The sequence below is a fragment of the Chiloscyllium plagiosum genome, chromosome 10, assembly GCF_004010195.1.
Source record: "Chiloscyllium plagiosum isolate BGI_BamShark_2017 chromosome 10, ASM401019v2, whole genome shotgun sequence".
Lineage (NCBI taxonomy): Eukaryota > Metazoa > Chordata > Chondrichthyes > Orectolobiformes > Hemiscylliidae > Chiloscyllium > Chiloscyllium plagiosum.
The window spans coordinates 35,300,467-35,312,875 of NC_057719.1; positions in this window are offsets into that span (position 1 = coordinate 35,300,467).

Consider the following 12,409-nt stretch of genomic DNA (forward strand, 5'->3'; position numbering starts at 1 on the left):
CCAGAAGGTCATTGAAATCAGATGATACCAAGGATGTGAACAGTCTGGGTCAGTCTCAGATAATTACTGGGGAGAGATGGAGTCAAAGGCAAGGGTACAGAGTTTGTGCTGAAAACCGAAGACAATAGCTTCAACCTTCCCAATATAAAGCGGAGAAAGCCACTACTCATCTAGTATTACATGTTGGAGAAGCAATCTAACAATTTAAATACACAGGACAAATTGGAAGGTGGTGGTAGTAAAGGAGAGCTGGGTGTCACTGTAGTACATGTGGAAACTGATGGTAACACAGAGAATAGTGAGCAGATTAGAAATAGAAAAGGCCAAGTATAAAAATCTTGGAACACCAGAGGTAATAGATGGTACTTTGACTTTCAGTGGATAAATGATCAATTATAGCTGCACAATTGGAAAAGACACTGTAGCAGGATGGTGTGCTGAACCAGTTCAAAAGCTGCAGGCCACCACAATGTGTTTCAAATGGGAATGCATATATTTGATGATATTTCATACCAGCTGTGAGTTGGAAACATTGAAACTAGAAGAAGGAGTAGGCCATTTGGTCTTTAAGCCTGTTCTGTCATTCAATATGTTCACAGCAAGTTTTTCATACTCCTACTTGCTCTCCACACCCCTTGATGCCTTTAACATCCAAACATTTATCCATTGTATATATAGTCAGTGACTCGGCCTCCACAGCCTTCAAAAGTAGCAACTTCCACAGGTTGACCACCCTCTAAGTGGAAAAAACATTTCTTCATTTCAGTGCTAAACAACCTGCTCCATATCCTGAGACTGCACCCCTTGGTTTAAGAAATCTCCAACCAGGGAAAACATCATAAATGAAAATTGTGCCTGTAATTACTGTGGAGAAGGATATGGAAGCTAGGAAACTTGGCAAAATAAATAATAATGTTTCAAAAAGAGTTCTATAACAGAACAGGTGATGCTGGAGGTCTTAAAACACAAAGTTAGATAAATCCCAGGGGCTTGATCAGGTATTTCCCAGAACTTTGTGGTTGTGATGCCGGAAGACTGGAGGTTGGTACCATCATTTAAGAAAGGGTGTAAGGAAAAGCCAGGGAACTATACAGCAGTGCACCTTATGACAATGGTGAGTAAGTAGTTGGAGGGGACTCCGAGGGATAGGAATTACATGCATTTGGAAATGCAAGGTCTGATTCGGAATATTCATATGGCTTTGTGCTTGGGAAATCATGTCTCATTAAATTGGTTGTCAAGTATCATTGCTGGGTCCACTACTTTTCATCTTTTCTGTAAATGATTTAAATGAGAATAGAGGAGGTTTGATCATTAAGTTTGTAGATGCAACAAAATAGGTGTTGCAGTGGACAGTAAAAGAGGCTATCTCAAGAGTACAACGGGGCCTTGATAAGTTGGGCCAATCGACTGAGAGGTGGCAGATGGAGTTGAATGTAGGTATATGTGAGGTGTTCTATTTAGGCAAGGCAAACCAAGGCAGAACTTATACAGTTAATGGTAGGGCCCTGGAGAGTGTTGCCAAGCAAGGTAACCCAGGGATGCCTGTGCATAGTTCCTTGAAAGTGAAGTCACAGTAAACAGGTTAGTGAAGGCAGTGTTTGGCATGCTTGCCTTCATTGGAAAGAAGAGTATAGGAGTTGGGATGTTATGTTGCAGCTGTACAGTACATGATCAGTCTACTTTTAGAATGCTGCGTACAATTCAGGTTGACCTTCTATATGAAAGATATTGTTAAACTCGAGAAGATGCAGAAAAGATTTACAAACATGTTGCCAGGACTGGTGAGTTTGTGTTGTAGGGAGAGGCTGAATTGGTTGTGGCTTATTTTCACTGGAGCATCAGAGGCTGAGGGGTGACCATATAGAGGCTTATAAAATCATGAGGAGCATGGTTAGGGTAGGATAACATTTTCATGCAGAGGGTACACGTACATGTATGGAATAAGCTGTCAGAAGAAGTGGTGGGTACGGGTACAAATGCAACATTTAAAAGGCATCTGGATGGTATATGAACAGCAAGTGTTTAGCGTGATATGGATCAAATGCTGGCAAAGGGGACTGGGTCACATGGGGATGTCTGGTCAGCATGGACCAGTTGGACTGTGCTGTATGACTCTATCCTGTTGCATCTAGCCTGCCTAGCCCTGTTAGAATTTGATACATTCAGTCAGACACCCTCTTGTTCTTCAAAACTCTTCTGAATACAGGCCCATTTAAACAAATCTCTCCTTATATGACAATTCTGCCAGCCCCAGTATCAGCCCAGTAATTCACTGTATTCCCTCTGTAGCAAATATATTCTTGTTAGGTAGGGAGTCCACAACTATACACAATACTCAGGACGTGGTTTTACCAAGGTCCTGCATAACTGCAGTAACTACTTCTGAACTCAAATCTTCTAGCAATAAAAGCTGACAAATCATTTGCCTGCCTAGTTACTTGCTGCACTTGTCTGTTTACTCTTGTCGAACAGTGTACAAGGTTCCTACTCACAACTCTCAATGTTGTAGTTTTGTATTGTCAGCAGATTTCTAACCCTCCTGAATATTAGAATTTACACATTCAGCTCTTTGGACGCCAAACAGGAAGCATTCCACGGATGTGGTAAAATTTAGTTATTACTTTGTATCAATGGCAAGAGAAACAGTTGACATTTCAAGTTAATGACCTTTTATCACAATTCTTAAAAGATCATTGTTCACTCACTCCAGAGCTGCCATCAGACTCGCTGATTATTTCCAGCATTTTCTGCTTATAATGGTAATTTGTAGATGTGAAGAAAATGAAGAACTGAGCAATTCAGTAGAAATTAAGGCTGTAACTTTCAAATGGGCCAAAGGGCGTCTTCTGTACTGTGTGATTCCAAGATTTATATTGCACAACCACCAGATAAAGATGTAACCGCAAAATATGGCGAGGGATTCTCATCACTGACGGGGTTATGATTTATATTCTTACAAGCACCGCCCATTTTGACTAGTAAAGCAAATACTAAGATCTGCATCTTTAAACTCTTCTAAGAATTCACTCTATCTATCTTGTCTATACCTGGTATTTGCTTTCTTTTTTTCTTAAGAAACTGAGGGTTTAGTCATCCAGCTTTCCCTGCACCTACCAGCCTTTCCTTTCACCCTAACAGGAACATAATGTCTCTGGGCTCTCATCTCATTTCTGAAGGCATCCCATTTTCCAGCCATCCCTATGAATATCTGCACCCAATGGTCTTTGAAAGTTCTTGCCTAATACCATCAAAATTGGCCTTTGTCCAATTTAGAAATTCAACTTTTAGATCTGGTGTAACCTTTTCCATCACTATTTTAAAACTAATAGAATTATGGTCGCTGGCCCCAAAGTGCTCCCCCACTGATACCTCAGTCACCTGCCCTGCCTAACTTCCCAAGTGCAGGTCAAGTTTTGCGCCTTATTTTGTTGGTACATCCACATACTGACTCAGAAAATTTTCTTGTGCATGCTTAACAAATTCCTCCCCATCTAAACTCTTAACACTATGGCAGTCCCAGTCTATGTTTGGAAAGTTAAAATCCCCTACAAATTTTTCTCAATTTCCCTCTGACTATTAGGGGGTCTATAATACAATCCCAATAAGGTGATCATCCCTTTCTTATTTCTCAGTTCCAACCATATAACTTCCCTGGTTGTATTTCCGGGAATATCCTCCCTCAGTACAGCTGTAATGCTATCCCTGTTCAAAAATGCTACCTCCCCTTCTATCCTTCCTGTAGCAATTGTATCCTGGAACATTTAAGCTGCCAGTTCTGTCCATCCCTGAGCCATTTTTCTGTAATTGCTATGATATCCCTGTCCCATGTTCCTCACCATGCCCTGAGTTCATCTGCCTTCCCTGTTAGGCCTCTTGCATTGAAATAAATGCAATTTGATTTATCAGTCCTCCCTTGTCCCTGCCTGCACTGCCTGCTTGACTCACTTCTTTTCTCAACTGTACTAGTCTCAGATTGATATCTTTCCTATCTCCCTGCATTCCCCCAAAAACCTTACTAGTTTAAATCCTCCTGAGCAGCTCTAGCAAATCTCCCTGCCAGTATATTAGTCCCCTTCCAATTTAGGTGCAATCTGTCCTTCTTGTACATGTCACTTATACCCCAGAAGAGATTCCAGTGATCCAAAAAATGTGAATCCCTCTCCCATACACCAGCCATGCATTCATCTGCTCTATCCTCCTATTTCTACCTCACTAGCTTGTAGCACCTGGAGTAATCCAGATACTACTGCTCTTGAGGGCCTCCTTTTTAAATTCCTGCTTAACTCTCTACATTCTCCCTTCTGAATCTCAACCTTTTTTTCCCCCTATGTCGTTGGTTTCAATGTGTATAATGACCTCCTGCTGGGCCCTCTTTCCCCTTGAGAGCATTCTGCACCCTCTTGGAGACATCTTTGATCCTGGCACCAGGGAGACAACACACCATCCTGATTTTTTTGCTGCTGGCCACAGAAATTGTGTCTTAGACTAGAGAGTCCCCTAACATAATCGATCTCTTAGAACCCGATGTATCCCCCACTGCATCTTGGAAAGGTGCAGATGTAACAGAGTTGCTGTTATGGATGACTTCAACTTCTCCAATATTGATTGGAACCACCTCAGTGCGGATGTTCTGGATGGAGCTGATTTTGTCAGGTGTGTCCAGGAAGGATTCCTGACTCAATATGTAGATAGGCTGACTCGGGGGCATGCCATATTGGGTTTGGTGCTCGGCAATGTGCTAGGCCAGATGTCAGATCTCTCGGTGGGAGAGCATTTCGGTGACAGTGACACAACTGCCTCACCTTTACCGGGGGGGGGGGGAATTATACTGTTATTTGACAGGAGCTGTGGAGTATAAATTGAGAACAGTTGTTGTACAGTAAATGTAAACCAGAAATGAGGAAGCTTTTTAAGGAGCACTTCTTTCGAGTGTTGGATAACTTTGTCCCACTGAGACAAGTAAGGAATGGTAAGGTGAAGGAGCCTTGGATGTCAAGAGAAGAAGAGCTTCTTGTCAAGAGGAAGAAGGAAGTTTACTTAAGGTTGATAAACTGGCATGGCTTTAGAGGTCTACAGTGTAGCTAGGAAGGAACTCAACAATGGACTGAGGAGAGCTAGGAGGGGGGGAGAAAAAGCCTTGGTGGGAAGGATTAGGGAAACCAAAGGTATTCTACATTTACGTGAGGAATAAGAGAATGATCAGGGAGAGGGTAGGGCCGATAGTGGAGAGAACTTGTGCCTGGAGAGGTAGAGGAGCCCCTAAATTTTTGCTTCAATATTCACTAGAGAGAGAGAAAGGGAACTTGCTGATAGTGAGATGAGCATGAACCAGTTTAATAGCTTGAACAAGCTTGGGCCTCTGCTCTTTATACTTTTTATAAATGACTTGGATGAAGAGATGGAAGGGTGGATTAGTAAATTTGACGATGACAGAAAGGTCGGTGGTATTGTAGATACTGTTGAGGGCTGTTGCAGGCTACAAGATATTGGCAGGATGCAGAGCTGGGCTGAGAAGTGGCAGATGGAGTTCAATGTGGATATATGCAGAGTTTGGAAGGTTAAATTTGAATGCTGAGTACAGGGTTAAAGATAGGATTCTTGGCAGTGTAGAGGAACAGCGGGATCTTGGGGTCCATGTACATATATCCCTCAAAGTTGCTACCCAAGTTGGTAGGGTTGTAAGAAGGCATATGGTGTGTTGGCTTTCATTAATGGTTGGATTGAGTTTAAGAGCTGCAAGGTTTTGCTGCAGCTCTATAAAATCCTGGTGAGACCACACTTGGAATATTGTGTCCAGTTCTGGTTGCCTTATTATAGGAATGCTGTAGGTGCTTTAGACAGAAGATTTACCAGGATGCTGCCTGGATTGGAGGGCTTGTCTTATGAAGAGAGGTTGAGTTAGCTAGGGCTTTTCACACTGGAGAGGAGGAGGATGAGTGGTGACTTGACAGAAGTGTATAAGGTAATAGATAGAGTAGATAGGCAGAGACTTTACCCCAGTGCAGAAATGGCTGTCATGACGGGCCATAATTTTAAGGTGATTGGAGCAAGGTATAGGGGAGATGTCAGAGGCAGGTTCTTTACTTCCACAACTGGCAATTCCATCTTCCCACCACACTCTTCATAGAGTCACAGACATTAGGGACATTTAAGTGACTGCTGGACAAGAACATGGACGGCAGTAAATTGAGGGGTGTGGGGGTTAGGAATATCTTAGATTAAGATAACTGCTTGGGCGGCACAGTGGCTTGCACTGCTGCCTCACAGCACCAGGGTCCCAGGTTCAATTTCAACCTCGGGCGACTGTGTGGAGTTTGCACATTCTCTCCATGTCTGCGTGGGTTTCCTCTAGGTGGTCCGGTTTCCTCCCACAGTCCAAAGATATGCAGGTCCGGTGAATTGGCCATGCGAAATTGCCCATAGTGCTAGGTGCATTAGTCAGAAGGAAATGGTTCTGGATGGGTTACTCTTTGGAGGGTCAGTGTGGATTGGTTGGGTCAAAGGGCCTGTTCCCACACTGTAGGGAATCTTAAAAAAAAAACATCATGGGCTGAAGGGGCTGTACTATTCTATGTTCTACTTAGTATCAGCTTTTATACTCTATGCCTCTATCTATAAACCCAAGGATCCTACAAGCTTTCTTAAAACAGCTGTTTCAACTTGCCTGGCCATGTTCTGGTAAGAATTATGCATATGAAGTCCCTCTGCTCCTATACTCCCCACAAAGTTGTACCAATGAGTCTGTATTGTCTATCCTCCCTGTAATTTGGTTGCAGAAACATTATCCCACATTTCTCTGCATTGAAATTAATTTGCCAGGTGTCTGCCCGTTTAGCCAACTTGTCAACGTCCCTCTGAAATTGTTCAGTGTCATCCTCACAATTCACTATCCTCCCTAGTTTAGTATTGTCTGCAAAGTTAGAGATTTTGCCTTCAGCACCCACCTTCAAATAATTTATATTAATCAGAAAAAGGGCCCCAACACCAGTCCCTGTGGTATCCCACGTTCAACTCATCTCCAGACTGAGAAATGGACATCTATAGCTACCCTCTGTTTCAGTCAACTTGTAATCTATGCTTCCAAGGAACCAGCAATTCAAAATACTTCTAATTCGCCAACCATGTGGCACTGTGCCAAATACTTGCCAGAAATCCAAACATACAATATCCAAAGCACTAGTCTCATCCACTGCCTGTGTCACCTTGTCAAAGAACTCAGTTAGATTAGTCAGACATGACTTGGCCTTGACACAGCCATGTGGACCATCTAGTCTTAACTTATTTTTCTGTAAGTGTATATTTACCTTATCCTGTATTATAGCCTCTATCAGTTTCCCCACTATTGATGTCAAGCTGACAGGTTTGTACTTTCCTGGGTTATAGTCTGTTCCTTTCTTAAACAACAGTGTCACAATTTCAATCTTGTGGCTCCCCTGGGCTAATGCTGTGCTTAGAGGGTCCTGGAAAAATTCTGTTAATGACTTTGCAATTTTCTCCATTGTGTGCATCCTATTTGGCCTGGTGAGTTCCCTATATGGAGTATTGCCAATCTTTTCAGCACCTTTTCTAAATCTATCACTATCTTGCTCAGTTGCTGAGCACCCACATTTTCAACTAGGCATTGTCACCATTTTCTAATTTAGTAAAGTCAGAAGCAAAGTACTCGCTTAATATCTCTGTACTATGCATTGCTTCAGGGAACAGCTTACCCTGCGTGTGCCTAATGGGTCCCACTCTATCCTTCACTCATCTGTTGCTGTTAATGTTTGAAGAACATTTTGTTATTTGTTTTGGTGCAGCCTGTCATCCTTTTCTCTCATGCTTCCGTTTTGCATTCCTTACTTCAGCCTTATCCTGCCTCTTATGTTTGAAATACTCTTCCTGATTTCTATTGCTATTATTATTCCAGAATGCATCATATGCCTTTTTTCCTCTTGTTTTCTCATCAATATCTTTAGTCATCTAGGGTACTCTAGCTTTGGATATCCATATTTATTTCCCATTGGTATGTACCTACCTTGCAGCGTATTCATCTCTCTTTTGAAGTTCTCCCATTTTCATCCACTGTTTTATCCACAAAAATGCATTTCCAAGCAACCTGCTCCAGTTCAACTTTTAGGCATGTAAAATGTGCCCTTTTCCAGTTTGGGATCTTAATTGTTGACTGATTTTTATCCTTCTCCAACCTCATATTGCACCTTTTTATGTTATGATTGCTATTTCCCAAATGCCTCCCCATCTGGCATTCTCCATTTGGTCTGCCTCATTTCCAAGGACTGGATCCAGCCCAGCTCACTCCTGGTAGGCCTGGAAATGTAACTGTTCCAGCAAGTTCTCCTTCACATCTTGCAGGAATTTGTCCCTTTCTGCGCTCCACACTCTACTTTTCTCCCAGTCTACCACAGAGTAAATGAAATTGCAAAATATCACAGCCCTAATTCATCTGCAGATTTCCATCACTTCTCTTCAAATGTGCTTTCTTCTACTTCCTCCTCACTATTTGGAGTTCTGAATTAAATACCCAACAAGGTCACAGCTCCCTTCCTGTTTCTCACCTATAGAATCTAATTCAGAGACTGCATTTCTTTTTAAGGGCAATGATAGTATCTTTGACCAAGAGTGCTACACTCCTCCCTCTTTACCCACCCTGTTTTTAATTAAAAGCCTTATAATCTGGAATGTTAATATCTAGTCCTGTTCAGTCTTTGACCCACTTTTCTGACAATGGTACGACATCATATCCCCCAGAGCAACTTCTGCTTCCTATTCCCCATATAGTTTGATTATGCAAATACTTGGGATAATGCTGAGTACATTGAAAGATCGGTCAGTAAGAAAGTCCAGTTGCATTAGCAAATGGAAAAGACAACTGCAATCACTGATCGTTGTCCAAAGAGATAAAAAAAAACAATTGCCAATGCTAAATATGAATGCAGACCAGATTTTTTTGAGATACCTGATTTACTCTTATCTGGCAAACGTAATTTAAAAAAAATCTTTATAACTATATGCACTGGAGGAGGCATGATAGCCTTGAACTGCTTCTCTGAAGCATTTTTGCTGACAGGACAATGACCAGTTGTGAACTATTCTTGCTTTTCAATGACCAGCCATTAAAAATAAATTCCATTTGGTTATTAAAATATCTGAAAATGAATTTCAAACTAAATAGTAGTTCATTATCTGCAGCATTTATTCAGCTTTTAACTTCAACTGATCTTTAACCAGCAATATTAGTCAATCAATTTTATAACCAAAATCAGCAACAATGATACCTAAATTAGTAAAATCTAATAAATATCTATACAATGTAATATATAAAATAGAACAAATCTACATTAAAAACTTTCACAACCTCTGCACGCTCTCTCACAGTTTATCTAGCCTTTATCCATACTTTGAGAAAGTGAGGACTGCAGATGCTGGAGATCAGAGTCGAGAGTGTAATGCTGGAAAATACAGCAGGACAGGCAGCATCCGAGTCGCAGGAGAATTGACGAAGGACTTATGCCTGAAATGTCAATTTTCCTGCTCCTTGGATTTACCTATTGTACTTTTCCACCCCCACTTGATCTGCTCATGGAAAGTTCTGCATTTTGCAAAAGGCCACCACTCTTAAAGATTATTAGTAATGATTTTTAACTCTTGTTTCTTACAGTCTTTAAGCTGACTTTAGTAATTTGCTCTTGCAAAACCATGTTTCTGTGAGATTTCAAAATCATTCAGGTACCTATATTAAATTGTGACTATCAAAATGCACTTATTTGAAATAGGGTATTTCAATTAAAGTAGATTTTACTAATCAGATTTTAATCCAATTGGTATTTATGAAATCAAAATTTGAAGCACAGAAGTTCAGCAATTCCTATAAAATACAATGTAATTTAAACATTCACCAAAATCTGCACTTGATTAATATCATTCAAGCTTCAAGTGAAAAATGAAGTCTGATAGACTGAACTCTGTTGAATTATTAATGGCAAGTTCTATCAGCTTTTATGCACTTGTTTCCAAAATTGTATCACTCTGAATCATGTTGTGCATCAACTTATAACTCACAAAAAACTGACCAAAATTCTTCTTCTATTTACTGCAATTAAAAAATAAGCAAAATTCCTCTCTTTAAGCTATTTTGAAATGTGGGTGGCATGGTGGCACAGTGGTTAGCACTGCTCCCTCACAGCTCCAGAGACCCGGGTTCAATTCCCGCCTCAGGCGACTGACTGTGTGGAGTTTGCACGTTCTCCCCGTGTCTGCGTGGGTTTCCTCCGTGTGCTCCGGTTTCCTCCCACAGTCCAAAGATGTGCAGGTCAGGTGAATTGGCCATGCTAAATTGCCCGTAGTGTTAGGTAAGGGGTAAATGTAGGGGTATGGGTGGGTTACGCTTCGGCGGGTCGGTGTGGACTTGTTGGGCCGAAGGGCCTGTTTCCACACTGTAAGTAATCTAATCTAAAGAGTAAGTTACCATATTAAATATTCTCTTAAAATGTACAACTGAAAAAATGCTTTATTTAATGTTTATACATTGTTGACAATGTGTCCATACAGACTATATGCAACAGAAAAATATGTTCAGGACCGCAAGCCCAAACACGAACCACTCTGACCTTTTACTTTAGAGATTGAATATTGAAGAATTGTGACTGCATTGTGTCAAAAGGGAAGCAAGTTCCTCCACTTTAACTTTTGACTTTTTAGCAGGTTGGTCATGCTATCTTGTTGAATAACAGAATCATTCCGGTTGGATCATGACTGTGCTCGATCTTTAAGCTAGCATTATAGAAGCATAAATAGAATTTCCTCTAATTTTACTACTTGCTTAATTTTTAATTGATGCAGATCCCCATGGGAGTCTGGTTAGCAAGGTTAGATCTCATGGAATACAGAGAGAAGTAGCAATTTGGATACAGAACTGGCTCAAAGGTAGAAGACAGAGGGTAGTGGTGGAGGGTTGTTTTTCCAGACTGGAGGCCTGTGACCAGTGGAGTGCCACAAGAATCGGTGCTGTGTCCACTACTTTTCATCATTTATATAAATGATTTGGATGCAAGCATAAGAGGTACAGTTAGTAAGTGTGCAGATGACACCAAAATTGGTGGTATAGTGGTTAGTGAAGAAGTTTACCTCAGGTTACAGCAGGATCTTGATCAGAAGGGCCAATGGGCTGAGGTGTGGTAGATAGAGTTTAGATAAATGTGAGGTGCTGCATTTTGGGAAAGAAAATCTTAGCAGGACTTATACACTTAATGGCAAGGTCCTAGAGAGTGTTGCTGAACAAAGAGACCTTGAAGTGCAGGTTCATAGCTCCTTGAAAGTGGAGTCACAGGTTGATAGGATAGTGAAGGCGTTTGGTATGCTTTCCTTTATTGGTCAGAGTATTGAGTACAGGAGTTGTGAGGTCATAACCCTCTGTGTTCTACCTTTGAGCCAGTTCTGTATCCAAATGGCTACTTCTCCCTGTATTCCATGAAATCTAACCTTGCTAATCAGTCTCCCATGGGGAACTTCGTCAAATGCCTTACTGAAGTCCATATAGATCACATCTACTGCTCTGCCCTGATCAATCCTCTTTGTTACTTCTTCAAAAAACTCAAGCAAGTTTGTGAGACATGATTTCCCACACACAAAGCCATGTTGACTATCCCGAATCAGTTCTTGCCTTTCCAAATACATGTACTTCCTGTCCCTCAGGATTCCCTTCAAAAACTTGCCCACGACCCATGTCAGGCTCACTGGTCTATAGTTCCCTGGTTTGTCTTAAATAGTGGCACCAAGTTAGCCAAGCTTCAATCTTGCAGCACCTCACCTATGACTACCGATGATACAAATGCAAGAGGCCCAGCAATCACTTCCCTAGCTTCTCACAGAGTTCTAGGGTATACCTGATCAGGTCCTGGGGATTTATCCACTTTTATGCGTTTCAAGACATCCAGCACTTCCTCCTCTGTAATATGGATAATTTTCAAGATGTCACTGTCTATTTCCCTACATTCTATATCTTCCAGTTCCTTTTCCATAGTAAAAAATGATGCAAAATACTTGTTTAGTATCTCCCCCACCTCCTGCAGCTCCACACAAAGGCCACCTTACTGATCTTAGAGGGAGCTGGAAATGTGTTGCTGGAAAAGCGCAGCAGGTCAGGCAGCATCCAGGGAACAGGAGAATCGACGTTTCGGGCATAAGCCCTTCTTCAGGTCTTAGAGGGGCCCTGTTCTCTCCCTAGTTACCCTTTTGTCCTTAATGTATTTATAAAAACCTTTTGGATTCTCCTTAACTCTATTTGCCAAAGCTATCTCATGTCCCCTTTTTGCCCTCCTGATTTCTCTCTTAAGTATATTCCTACTGCCTTTATACTCTTCTAAGGATTCACTCGTTGAAAGGGTTCAGAAAAGATTTACAACAATAT